This window comes from Lepisosteus platostomus, chromosome 5 (assembly GCF_059453375.1).
Source record: "Lepisosteus platostomus isolate fLepPlt1 chromosome 5, fLepPlt1.hap1, whole genome shotgun sequence".
Lineage (NCBI taxonomy): Eukaryota > Metazoa > Chordata > Actinopteri > Semionotiformes > Lepisosteidae > Lepisosteus > Lepisosteus platostomus.
In genome coordinates this window covers 31,342,746-31,356,744 of record NC_142615.1, presented here as the reverse complement: position 1 = coordinate 31,356,744, position 13,999 = coordinate 31,342,746, and the positions used below count along the sequence as shown (strand labels likewise).

Sequence of the window (13,999 nt, the reverse complement as noted above, 5' to 3'; positions counted from 1 at the left end):
GAGAATGTGTGATCCTAGCTGCAGAATAATTTTAGTTTCAGTGGTCTTTCTGATGTATGAGTTTGGAAAACCGTCTTTGAGAACACAGATGGAGAGATTAGAGTGGTTGTGGCCGTCAGAGGTGAAATGAGAAACAATGGGCTTGGAGAGATCTTTAATCTCCACAGCCCTGACGTGTTCTCTGAAGCGGTCTCCGAGTCTCCTTCCTGTTTCTCCAATGTAGATGGCTGGGCATTTACTGCAAGAGATACAGTAAATAAGGTTGCTGGAGGTACAAGATGCTGTCTGGGTGATCCGGAATTGTCCTGAGGGGCCTTGAATGAGTGTGGTGGTGGCTGTGTACTTGCAGGTGATACAGGTCAAGGGAGCTGTGAACAAGGAGGTTACGCAGATTAGGTTATTGTTCAGCGGGGTCTGGACATGTCTGTGAGGCTGAAACCGGACGGTATCGTGTATCAGGCTCCGGTGCACTGCAGCGTAAGTATAAGTGTATAGATGAAACCTTTAATGTATTGTTTGGTTTAAATCAAAATGCTTCACTACTACAAGAGAGATGTATAGTATGAAGGATGGGAAAAAAAATGATTTCTTGGAAGAAAATGGTTTTTATTTGCTTTCAAAATGAAGCGGAATTTTAGCGCGACACACAAACCCTTTGTCTTTTTTAAATATATTATATATACGTATAATTATATATATTATGTATAATTGACATGTATGGATCTCTCTTTAGCTCACGGGGCTAGGTCGCTGCAGAGAGACGCGGAAGTCCCGGGTTCGAGCCTCTGGTCGGTGCAGGGACCGACCAGATGCGGCAAGGGCGCCCGCCTGAGCCCCCGTTGCGTTACAATAACAGCATTAGTAATACAATGCGTGCTCAGAAACCTTACTTATTAGCTTATGAAGCAACAGTGTTTTGACAATTTGCGGTCTTCAAAAAGTAAACGCTGAAGTTTTTATACTTCCTCGTGAGCAGATCACCTTTGATTTAGAAAAGGAAACTTACTCCCCTGTTGCTTGCATTGCAATATCTGAATCGAGACCCAAGCGCTAAGAAAGCTGAAAAACGTCATAAACCCGATTTTAATTTAGATACACATTTTCTAATGCAGCCTTCATTACAAGACAGTCTATTTCTCTAAAGCGTGTTATGTAAAAAAGAGAAAAACGAAAATATATGGATGACAATTTTTAAAAGCTGAAGATTTTACTTTTGAGAAGTTGTCATTTTATGTATCTAGACGCTTTTCAACCACTGCTTTTAGAACTTTGCTGTGCTTCCTGAATCATTTTCAGTGTTATAAACTGGGTGTGGAAGTAGGGATCACTTTGTAGAGCAGTTGATAGACTGGAGCTGTTCAGACTACTCTTGTTATTCCTCAAATGCTTCCATCATTTTTCTTTCAGGCTAGGACGCGAGTGTGTACATGTGTTTGGTTTTTGTTTCACTGATTCTCATTGAAGATTTGTGAATTAACAAGGAAAGAATCAGTTGCCTCGGAAAGCAGAAGGTTTGGTTCTCAACGATCTTGAAGACACGCCCATGTAGAGCAGCGTGTGATGATTCGTACTACAAAACACCAAGTGCTCAAAGTGACGTCTGCGTTTGCCGTTGAAACTTTTCATCTCGGGTGCACTTTTAGAAAGCAAAGATAGAGCAGTTGTGTTGAATCACATTATGACAGCTGTCAGCAGAGTGGCGCAGCGGAAGCGTGCTGGGCCCATAACCCAGAGGTCGATGGATCGAAACCATCCTCTGCTATGTGTTTTTTATGCACGATTGATAAGCACACCATCAGTTTAATGAAGTGCATTAAAACTGATTTTTCTCTCGTGTGTATACAAGCTTCACACTTACGGTACTCTTTCATCTTTACCAATAGCAGATGCCCAAATGTATCTTTGGTTGTTCTGCGATCCTTGATAGTTTCCTTAAATCCTTCAAATGAACATCCATATCAAAGCAATTGTGTTTATATATATTACAATTAAGGTACATTAAAAATATCAACGCACATTTGTATAATGCTCATTTAATAATAATTGTCAAAGATTGTCAAGTTCTCCAACAAATGAACAAATGATCAACAAATGATGATTAATCTCTTCTTGAATATAATCTCAAAAAAGAACCATTAAGGTTTACTAAGATCAAAGCTTAATCGGTGTATTAAGTTTAGCTTGCATCATAGTAATTGAGCAATAGTCTGTCCTAATTAAAGAGTACCCAAAGTTTGAAAGTACAACATAGAATAAGAGTACCTTTAATTGCTCTAAAAAGATTTGTGTCTCCCAGGCACCTCTTTTGTCTTTGATCTTTCTGGTTTGTGCCAGCTAAGTTGAATTCCATCATCAGTTAATTTGTCTTAAGTCTGAAAACCAAATTATGACTGAGCTTAGACATTTCTCAAGCGAGTTTTCACTCAACGTTTATTTACTCAAATATTTAGTATCAAATGTACTACTGTAATCCTTATATTTTAAAAGACAATTTAGCAGTTTTACACCTTGCAAATTCAGTGGTTAACAAGGTATCTTTAAGCTAAATTTTGTGAATATTTTAACTTGATCAAAGTAAAAATGTAATGTAAAAAAAAATTAAAAAATCTATAATCAATACCTTAGCATGCTTTCTATAAGCAATACCTTAACCTCACTTTCAAAGAAAGTGAACACACTTTCTTTGAAATCACTGTTGCCTACTCTCCAAAGTTGGTTTATCTGGAAATAATATTATATTAGAAATAATATTAGAAGCTATTTTTACTACTGGATCTTCACTAATCAACTAATCAGACATACCCATTACACATTTTCACATTTTAACTCCACTTTTCTGCAGTATTTGCTAAGTCCTAGAATACAAAGTGGCCATATTTCAAAGATCAAAAGTTTTAGTAATTTCTTAGAACATGAAGCTTTTTATAAAACACTTTATTTTGGCATTAAAAGATTAGCAAGATTATACATTATAAACTAAAAATAAGAATGTATGCCAGAGATGGATCCTATTAATCAGATGTAAGCTGTCATATAATGACCTATCTGTAACCTAGAATACTAGTAGTGAATATTTTCTACACCACAGAGAGAATATAATATCATACCAGTAGGTTTTGATTGTCCATGTTGTCAAGGACTCACTTGTGTGTACAGGACTCTTCCTTTGTGCTCAGCCTCTTGATGTGGAATTGGTAGTTCACCAGTTCTGTACACTTTCCCACATGCCTCAGTTCATCTCTGATCTCTATCAGGAGACCCAATACCCGAAACTCTGAAATCATTCACATTTTGTATCAGCATTTGTAAGGAATTAGGTCAGGATTTTTTTACACTATTGTTATATTAGCATTACTGTAGTGTTGCTAATGTGCTACATGCAACTTATAATCCTAAAAATGTAAAATTCCCACATTTGAAGTTGATTTTGTGTGATTTTCACCTTCACACTATTTTATATGCCATTTATTGCTTATTAACGTACTATTTTTAATCAAAATAATATTAAGACCTGTATGTATTCAAATAGTATTATCATTATTTATACTTACACATCAAAAGTCGATTGCTGAGAAAAACATGACAGTATTTAACCTAAATGGCAAACAACAAATATCAGCAATGCATTCTGGTATATAACCAGAAAAGATGCTGTGTTAGATATGTTTTCAATTTCAATTATATATGCATTTATTAATGTTGTCAATATTATTACGGTTGCAATTTAAACATGGTGAGAATCCCTGCCTGTCATACAGGAGAGTGGGGTTTGATTCCTGACAGGGAGCTAAGGAGCTTTTTCTATGACCTGTTTACAATTTAAACTGTAGTGTGAGACACCTTTCTTCTACAGAAATCTATTTTTTAAAAAGGAGATGAATTAGTTATAACAACACAAAACATCAAAGTGAAGTTGCTTTTCAGCAACTCCTTGGCTACATGGGAATTTAGTTTTTTTGACAGCAGAGTCATTTGCAAAATTAAACAAGGAATTGATTCACTCCTGTGGAATACTGTATAAAATGGAAGACAGGTTTGATATGGAAACAACTACACACAATTTAGTTTTTTTTCCAATTGTACTCCCATCAAAGTGACATAAGAAAAGTCATTGTCAGAAGTGGGATATGAAAACAAGCCACCAGGGGAGACCGATGTAATAACTTCACCAGAAATATATTGAAAACAAATGGGCTGTCACAAAGGAAATTCATAGAGAAATACAGGTCCCACCATAAAACACCATAAGGAGTGCAAAACATGTTAAGTTATTTCTGTACTTCATCAGTGTCGGTAAAAGAGGGACTCAAGGACACAAAGACTCTAGTTTGGGATTCAGGCTGAGAAAGGGAAGTGTGACTTTGGACACAGGGCATTGCAGAGAGGAACAAATGGCGCAACGAAACAAATTGCCAAAACCAAAATGCCATTGAACCAGGGACCTTTAGAGCGTCAGTCTAAGGCTTTCTCAGCTGAGCCATTTCAACCTCTGTGTATGATCCAACCTCTGCTGTCTGCAGTAGCCTCCCAAAGTTCCAGCATGAGTGCACGAAGAGGAGTGGTAGAGTGTTACTGCAACGTCATTCAGAAGGGGAGTGATCCAGCTCAGCTCTCTGAGGTTTGGTAGATACATCTTCTTCATGAGTAATGTAGGATCAACTTCTTCAGGCAGGAGGAAGGGCTTGCATTTCGGCAGTAGTAACTGACTGAGTAGTGACTTCTAGGACCTGGGCTTATCAGGTTGCTTTGCCACGTTTGTCAGTTCTGCAGAAGAATGACTATCTGAAAGGTGACATGATCTGCTGGCTGTTTGATGTGATCATGAATGACACAGGAAATTCGAATTCTTGCAATAAGACAAAACAAGATCCATAAAACGCTGGTAGAAGTGCAAAATGTGAGAAGACAGGGGATCTTGCGCATGTGTGATGAATGTGATAATCACAATATTACAGAAATGACAGCAGCATTGAACATGGCGAGACGTAAAAGATTGTTAATTCCCTTCAAATACTCACAGTGTGTTTATTCTGCTGTATTAATTTACTGTGCTCATCCGGCAGTAACAAACTTGTTATCTACACACTGTTCCCAGAGCTGGATAGGTGACTCCACATTCTACAGCTCTCTAGCAATAGAGGAAGTCAGACTACAGAAATGGAGAAAATCTCCTCTTCAGAATGTGGAAATATATTCCTGAGAGAAGTCCTTTCTCGAAGTTCAACACTCTCTGCAAGTCACCCATTCCCACCTTGCACAGTGTCGTGGTTATCACATTCTCTTAACACACCAAAGGGTTTCAGTTTGAAAGCGGGAGAAAACAAGTGATCACTTTTCGCACATTTGTCACTGCTGAGGTTGCTTTACGGGTCTATTTTCTATACTGTGCTGATCAATTGGAAATCAAATGGCAAAAAAGACCTGTTCCCACACCTAAGGTCAAATATTACGAATCAAAACTGTTCAAGTGCATGGAAGCACACAGCTTTATTAAGATTTCCAAGTGCAAAATCGTTTTATTCCTAAAAGACCCTATTTATGTTGTATGAGAAATATTAATATTAATACAGAATCTTTTTTCACCAAATAAATGGGCTTCCTGACTTCAGAAAGCCTTCTAGACAAATACTAAAAGAGCAAAAATTCACTTTTGTAAATGAAATGAAAACACATACCCTACCAAACCTTGAGTACAGGCCATTCAGGGTGATAATAAAAAAAACATTTATAATTCAACAAATAAAACCTGTCAACTGGTAATCACCACTTATCATAAAAAATAAGTAGCAATACGCAGTAGGGGACTCTTGGGTGCAAGTTAAATACATGCAAGAAGGGGTTTAGTGTTACATTTCCAAATCAGATATGCAGATGAAAGATCTGGCCCAGCCAATCTCAAAGCTCCCTTGGTCTGGAATGGAGCTGCTCCCCTCTTCTAGTTATTCACACTGGAGTTAGGTTACATATTAGCACATTTCATCTAACAGGTACTCCAGAAACAAAAACGTAAACAAATGACCTGGAATGTTACCACACCTATTAGAATGTAGTTCAACAAATAACTTGTAAACCTTGTCATAAGATTTTTTTTGTTCTACAAAATATACTTTAATCCGCAAAAAAAAAAACATCTCAAAAGGAACATCTCACACATATTAACACTCCATGTAATAAAAAACAACGGCAGAACGGAGATTGATTGTCCGTTATCAATCTTTGCAAGTGGAGGCGGATTTGCGCAATTAAGAGAGTCCCTCCAAACCTACCACTCGCTATTGTCCTTTAATCCCTGTATAGGGCCCAAAGTCCTTTCCAGCGCTCCCTCGCCATGGGGAAACCCCATTTGGCAACGTGGTGCTTCGTCCTCCTCCTGAGGTCCGCCAGGCTCCTCTCCTCCAGCTCCCTCGCCCCCCACTTTATGTTGTGGCAGATGAGAGTGTTCCTCACCTTCCACAGTCCTTGTTTTGTGAGGGACAGCAGCAGCCCCCGCAGGTCCTGTGTCCCCTTGTCCAGTCTGGTGGGTGCCAGCCCCCAGCAGAATGTACTGGTAACTGAGCACCGCATCCATTCCCAGGAGTTGCATAATGTTGTCCATTCTGCCCCACACCGTCTTGGCGAAGGGGCAGCTCCAGAACACGTGCTCCTGAGTCTCCTCTACGAAACACGTGTCTCGGGGGCAATGCGGGTTCCTGGTAGCCAGTCTCTTGTGTACGGCCATCCAGTTGATGTCCAGTTCTTTCGGCTGCGTTCTTTCCCAGACTTGTCTGGGAACTCACAGCCTTTTGTTGGCGACCAGATGCCCCCTCACCTCTTTGTACAGAGCTCTGTGGTTGGTGCAGAGCACTGGCTGTCTCGTGGCCTCGTACCTCCTGCTCCACTTGACACCGTGGGTGTAGAACTCCAGTCGCATCTCTGCCTTGGGCCCAGTGTTTCACCACTGGACCAAGTGCCTCATCGGGACGGAGAGCCACAGCCTGACAAAGTACTGGTACTTGTGGCCGATGGGCTCCCGCAGCGCCCGACAGAGGTTGCAGTAGAAGATGCAGTCAAGTTTCAGGGGGAAATGTGGGACATCTCGACCCCCTTCCTCGAGCGGCTTGTCATGGAAATTTAACTATCAAGGAAGCCACAAGAGAGAGTTCTCACCTGAGTAAGGTCTTTATTTCAATATTGCAATATTGGGAGCCCTGCTGCCACTTCGCCAAGTGCAACCAGAGACTCAATTTGTTACAAGCAGTACAGGGTTTTTATAAGACGTTGCGCTGTAAAAAAGTTCAGCACTTGGTCCCTTCTAAAACTTCCCCTTTCTCTAAAAGAAAACAAATTACATCATAGAGCGAGAGAAAAACACTAGATTTGTTATTCAAAGTTTATCAGTTACTTTCAGCTAATTCTAATGACCCAGACAGCATATATTGTTTTGGTACATTGTCTTCTAAACTAACCTAAACAGTGTACTTTGTTGACGAACTGTTTTCTAAAATTCTGCACGTACTGTAGCATAGCAGTTATATCCTTGAAATATTATCTAAAAGCACCAATATATTTTTTTGCAAAGCTCTCTACATTTTTAAGAATCAATTAACTCATTAGATTTCCACTACACATCCGGTTTCTCGTGATGTACTCGTACTTGCCGCCCCAGACGAAGCAGAAGATCATCCCTTGCAGCGCTCGCCTGAGTCTGGCCGGCAGCGGGTACAGCACCGCCAGGTAAACCAAAGCCGGGAGGATGTCTGCTTTCAACACCATCACTTTCTCTGTGTAGGACAGCGACCGCGTTTTCCACAGACCCAGCTTCGCGTTCACCTTGGCGATCCTCTCGGTCCAGATGTTGGTCTCGTTTTCCTCGCTCTGGAAGGAAACCCCCAGTATTTTAGGGGCGTTAGGACGGCACCGTCTGAAACCGCCTACCAGGGAGAACTGCTTGAGTAGCGACTCCAGCTCTGCCGAGCTAGTGTCGCTCCCCTTCTCCCAGTCGACGTTGAAGTCCCCGCCAAGCACCACCTGTCTGTTGGTGGTGCAGAAGCTGGCCAGGTCAGCAAACACTTCCTTCTGGATAGAGGGTTCCGTCGGAGCATAGACGTTAATTGCTCTCAACTTCTGCCCCCTCCAGTCGATGTCTGCGACCAGGATCCAGCCCTGCACAACCGAGAAGGAGGAAACCAGCGTCATCTATGGGTTTCCGAGGAGGATTCCCACTCCGGAAGAGTGGACCCCTCCTACGCTCCAGCATGATTCTCCCTTCGTCTATTCCCTGGTGAATGTCAGCTTGTCACTTTCATCCTTCAGGTGGACCTCCTGTAAGAAACAAACTGAGAAAGACTTTGAGGCCAGATCATGAAAGACTCCCCGTCTTTTCACCGGGTCTCTTAGCCCTCTAACGTTAGTTGTTGGAAAGGTAAGTTTCACAGTCATGATTAAACAAGCGAAAGTTGAACCTCCTCTCTTTGTGCTTACAGTGGAAAACTTGGGAGTCTACATCTGCGCACTGTTTAGCCTAGATGTAACTCCTCTCGTTCGGGTCCTGGGGGGAATATGCTGGGCTCCCTCCAGGTCTCTTGGGTACTGAAAGGTAAACATGCTGGACAGGTCCAGCCCTACCATCAGTCCCGGCTCCAGGGCGGCTTCAAAGTAATCCTCGTCTTCCTCGAGGATACTCTCCGCCACCGCTTCGGGAAGGCTTTTTTCTTCCCTTTCTCCAGGAGTTTCGGGGACCTCCAGTTGCTCCTGGGCCTTGGGGGAGGGGGGCTCCACTTCCTGGGATGCCTCTTCCTGTTGTTCCTGGGCCTCAGGGGAGGGGGTTCCGACTTCCTAGGCTGCCTCTTCCTGTTGCCCCTGGGCCTCGGGGGAGGGGGTAACCTCTTGCTGGGCTGCCTCCACCTGTTGTCCGTGGGACTCGTAAGAGGGGGGTTCCGTTTCCTAGGCTGTCACTTCCTGTCGTCTTCAGGCCTCGGGGGGGAGGGTTTCCATTTCCTGGGCTGCATCCTCCAGTTGTTCCTGGGCTTCGGGGGAAGAAAGTTCCGTTTCCTCTAGGACGAGGAAATGATTCTCCCTTACCACTCTTTTCTTTTGTCCTTCCGAAGGTGGATCCTCTTTCCCTTCTTGCTGGGAGTTATCCAGGGCCCTTCCTCCGGTCAGCCATTTTGTCCGTCGTCCTGGCGGCCATGTTGTGGCACTGGTGCAGCTGGGGGTGTGGCCTCGGCAGTTTCGGTTCTCTGCGGAGGAGGTGCGGGTTCTTTGTTCTCACCTCTCTCCCTTTGTCTTGAGACCGGTTTCTCCCGGCCGGCTTCAACCATCTGCGCAAACGAAGGTTTGCTTACCTTGCATTAGTGAAGGAGGTGTCCCTCGGCGCCGCATCCATCGCACTTTTTGCCTGCCCGGCAGGTTTTTGCCAGGTGCCCCTCTTTGTTACAGTTGTGACATCTGACGATGTCACACGTGTTCACCTTGTGGCCTATCCTGGGGTAGTAAAGGTACTCCCTGTCGGCTCCGATGTTGACTGTGATGGTCCTCTGGTTTGTCTTCCTCAAAAGACAAACCAGAGAAACCGGGGTGCTTACCTTTTTCTCTGATCATTTTCAATGCCTTTTCATATGAGGCGTCCATGGCCATGTAGGCCTCCATTTATCTCTCTGCCTTGTTGTCTTGCAGGCAGTAGAGATCTCCGGCCACCAACTGCAGGATCCCTCTCAGGAAGGTAATGAAAAAGGATTTCGCAGTTGGCATCGTCTCTGTTTTCTTGGTCCAGTGGAACCGGATCAGTGTCTTCTTGTCTGTCATCTGGAAAGGAGAAAAAAGAAATGATAGAACTGATAGATAGGGGCCTACTTCTGCCTCTTCTGTTGCCGGGAGCCAGGGTTCGTAACAGGAAGAAAGTAAGCACCGCGGGCAGGCCACGAGTACCTACTCCCAGCCAAGAGGCCAAGGAGGCGGAGCAAGAGAAAGGGGGAGGGGAGAGGAGAGAGCAGAGAGAGAGAACGTTGCTGCCGGATCCCACCCAGCTCAGCTTCTGCTTGGCCTTAACCCCCTAGGCTCAACCTAGGGCGATACCAGCTCAAGCACTCTTCAGGATCTTCGATCGCTTTCTAGAACTTTGGAAAGACAAGAACTGCGGGCATGCCACTTGAACTTGATCTTAGCCAAAAGGCCGATAAAATTGGATTCCAGCTCACTGGCCCTGCAAAACTTAGTTCAAGACTTTAAACTCTCAGACACATATAGATGTATATATCCCACAACAGCAGGATATACATGGTCAGGGAGGAATAGCAGCTCCAGAATTGACTATTGCTTTGTCTCAGAGAGAGTGAAAGTTGTTGGGGTCACTCTTCAGCCTGTCTTCTTCTCAGATCATCAGGCTTTAGGGTGTAGAGTGGAACTCCAGGGCGGGACTGTCTTTGGCCCAGGCCTCTGGAAACTCAACACAAAGCTGCTAGAGAACGAGGGGGTAGTATCCCACTACAAGGAGAAACTATCACAGTGGCTGTCCTTGCAGTGTCTGTACGGGTCAGTAGGAGAGTGCTGGGAGAAGGTGAAGGTGAGGACAAAGGCCTTTTTCATGGCTGAGGGAAGGAAGGCTGCTGCCAGACGGAGAGGAGTGCTAGCCAGGAAACAGAGGCAGCTGCAGCGTCTCTACATGATGCTGCACAGTGGCTTCAATGTGCTCGAGGATATCACCCTTTTAAAAAAGAACATCCGGAGCATAGCGGAAGAAAGTAGTCGAGGAGTGCTGTTAAGATGCAGAGTGCAGTTCTTGGAAGAAAATGAGAAGTGTACTTGCTTCTTTTTCAGGAAAGTTGTAGGCTCCAAGTCTGTCATGGAAAGTGTAGTTGATGAGGAGGGACGAGAGAGAACAGAGCCGAGTGCTATCCTCTCCTGCACCGAGGCCTTCTATTCAAGACTGTACTGCTCTACAGAGGTAAAGGATGAAGAAATTCATTTTTTTACCTCAAAGCTAGAAAACGTTTTGAGTGAAGAAGATAGGGAAGTACTTGAGAGGGATTTGAAAGTAGAAGAGCTGAGACAGGCTATGGAGAGCTTACAGAAGGGGAAAACTCCGGGTGCTGACGGGCTCCCTAAAGAATTTTATTGCACCTTTTGGGATCTGCTTCAGGATCCGCTACTGCTCCTATTCGAGGAAAGCTATAAGACAGAATTGCTGCCTGACTCCTTAAGAGAAGGCACTATCTCTCTCTTGTTTAAGAAAGGAGCAAAGAATGACATAAAGAACTGGAGACCCCTCAGCCTGTTAGGCGAGGACACTAAGATCCTGTCCAAAGCCCTTTTCCTGCGCCTACAAAATGTAGTGGCCTCACTGGTAGGGAAAGAACAGACTTGTGGGATAGCAGGACGCCTGATGAGTGACAACCTGGCCTTGTTGAGGAATGTCTGTCTGTACTCAGAGGATCGCTCCCTCCCTCTGTGCATTTTAGGTGTAGACCTAGAAAAGGCCTTTGACCGCCTAAACCGGCAGTACTTAACATCGGTACTTGAGCACATGAAGTTTGGCCCCATCATGAGAAAGTGGATTAACCTGCTGTACACAGGTAACAACAGCAGAGTAATGGTTAATGGCAATAGATCACGACCCTTTGAAGTCTGTTCAGGGGTGAGGCAAGGCTGCCCATTATCCCCTTTGTTATTCGTTTTGGCTATGGAGCCCTTAGCCTGTGCCTTGCGCCAGGATCAGGCCATTAATGGGATACCAGTGCCTGGAAGTGGGGGAGGAGAAGTAAAGACATCTCTATACATGGATAACGTCACCCTGCTCCTCTCTGACATTGCCTCAATTAGCAGAGCTCTGCAGTGCTGTGATCGTTTCTCTTTGGCTTCCTCTGCAAAAATTAACAAATCTAAGAGTGAGATTTTTTATCAGAACTGGAGGGAGCCAAAAGAAGGACATGATCTCAGGCTGCAAGAGAAGAGAATTAAGGTCCTGGGGGTGTATTTTGGAGAAGAGATGGGAACAGTAAATTGGCAGAACAAATTGCCAATCTTAAACAAAAAACTGATGCAATGGAAGGACCGAGACCTCACCATGACAGGGAAGGTGCTGGTTATCACCTCGCACAGCCCCCTCCTTGAATGTCTGTAGCTGGGCATGCCCCGCTCTCCTCCACCTTATCTTAACGCGTGTGACCACCGACAATGGCCACAATGCCGGGGAATGGCACCTGTAAAGTGTTAATTGGTGAACAGGAACAGCCCGTCTCGTCTCGGGGGCCGGCTTCAAAGACAATACAGAAAACACAGCGGGGTGGGGGAAGTAGACAACACGACACATGCAGGTACATTCAGCTCCGGCAGGAACGAGTAATTTGTCGGTCTTTTCAAGTGCTGGGAGCCGAGTAATCCTTCGCTTGTATCGTTTCTCCCCGGTGACTAGATCTCACCCTGCGACTCTCGACTGGGCTCACCCACAGCAGCCCAGCAGGTGTGAGCCTAGCCGGCACCCGGATGGGAGATTCCCCCCGGAAAAGCTCAGGTTGCTGCTGCTCCTGCAAGAGGTGTGACTGGGACCAGTAGGGAGCGCTCACCCTGCGGTCTGTGTGGCTTTTTTATGCCCCAGCATCCTGATGGCGACACTCTGCTGCGCAAACAGGCGCTGTCCTTCGGGGGAGGCGGAAAACTGAGGTCCCGACCCTCCTTGTGTCAGTGTCTCAGGGAGAGGATGGGGACTGTGAGACTGACAGGGCTGTCTGGGAGAAGCTCCTCCTACAGGTCTAGGCACAGAAGAGCGTCACCAACAGAGTCACACAGCGAATGTGATAACCGCTACACTACGGAAACATGCAGGGGCTGCTGCTGGTGTCTTGCTTGCGTTTCGGGCTGAGAAAGGGAACGATAGGAACTCAGTGGCCCTGTGCTGAGCTTCGCCAATGCTATTCAGCTGCTTCCACTGCCTTTATTGGAGTGCGCTGATGGACGGTGCTCTCTCTCCAGAGCCCAGCATGCCTGTCATGGATGGAGCAGGAAAGGCGGCCCCACATTCTACAGCCCTCTCCACGCTATCGACGAAATCGGGCTACTGAAGTGGAGAAAATCTCCTCTCGAGAAAGTGCAAATATCATCTTGGAGAGTGTAAATCCTATTGCCGAAGGTCAACACTGTCTACCAGAGTCACCCCTCCCACCTCCTGCAGGTTTCCGAGCTGCAGCGATGATCAGTTCGGCTCACACGCGAGAGGTCCTCGCATGAAAACATGCGCCCCCTCTTCTCGTACGTTTTGCACATGATCGAGTGGTTTAAATGCGGCTCCTTCGTACATGGTGCTGATCTTTTGGAAAGCAGGAGGCAAAATTGAAACCTTCCCATACCAGGAGTTGAACCCGGGCTACCTGGGTGAAAAACAGGAATTATAACCGCTAGACCATATAGCCGTGCTGTGCCGTGCGTCATGTAAGCAAACTGTAATTGCTGCCTTCATGACCTGCTTGATGGAGAAAACACACAAGAGAGTTGGCACTCAGAGTGTCGAAGGGTCGATGTATACTAGGGCTCAGTTGAAATGCAGCATCAGGACTTTTCCGACTAGTGTCACACGAAGAGAGTACATCCTTTCCTGCTGGCTGTGTCTGTCTCGGTAACTCGCTGTGATCGTATAGTGCTCAGTATTTTGTGTTGTGGCTGCAACAATTCCGGTTCGAATCCACGTCCTGGCAGAATAGGAGGAGTACTGCCTGACTGGATCGTTGATGAACGACAGAGGCCACTCCGACCTCTTCTCGGTTTTCTTCAATGACAGTACTAAGGCTCTTCTTCACATTCGCCCATGCAGGGGAAGCCAGTTACACCAAAGCAAACGCAGGAAAGTGCAATTCAAGCAGAGACCAGGAGGGACTTGTTTACACCGAGAGTGGTCGGAGAATGGAACAATGCGCCCAGCCCTGTTGCTGGAGCCGATTCTTCATGAGATCTTGGGCTCACTAAGAGGCCCCCGCTGGATGCTAATCTTTCTGTTGTTCTTGCAGGTCCTGCGTTGCTTTTCAGCCAACAG

The 13,999-nt window shown here is 45.3% G+C and overlaps 1 non-coding gene and 1 pseudogene across 1 annotated transcript; one reads left to right on the top strand and one right to left on the bottom strand.

Moving 5' to 3' along the window:
* Window positions 1–1,690: 1,690 nt before the first annotated feature.
* trnam-cau (transfer RNA methionine (anticodon CAU)) lies at window positions 1,691–1,762 on the top strand. The gene has a single exon. It is a non-coding gene; the product is annotated as a tRNA-Met (tRNA).
* A 3,828-nt stretch (window positions 1,763–5,590) lies between these two features.
* LOC148665539 (U7 small nuclear RNA) lies at window positions 5,591–5,650 on the bottom strand (annotated as a pseudogene).
* Between the last annotated feature and the right edge of the window lie 8,349 nt (window positions 5,651–13,999).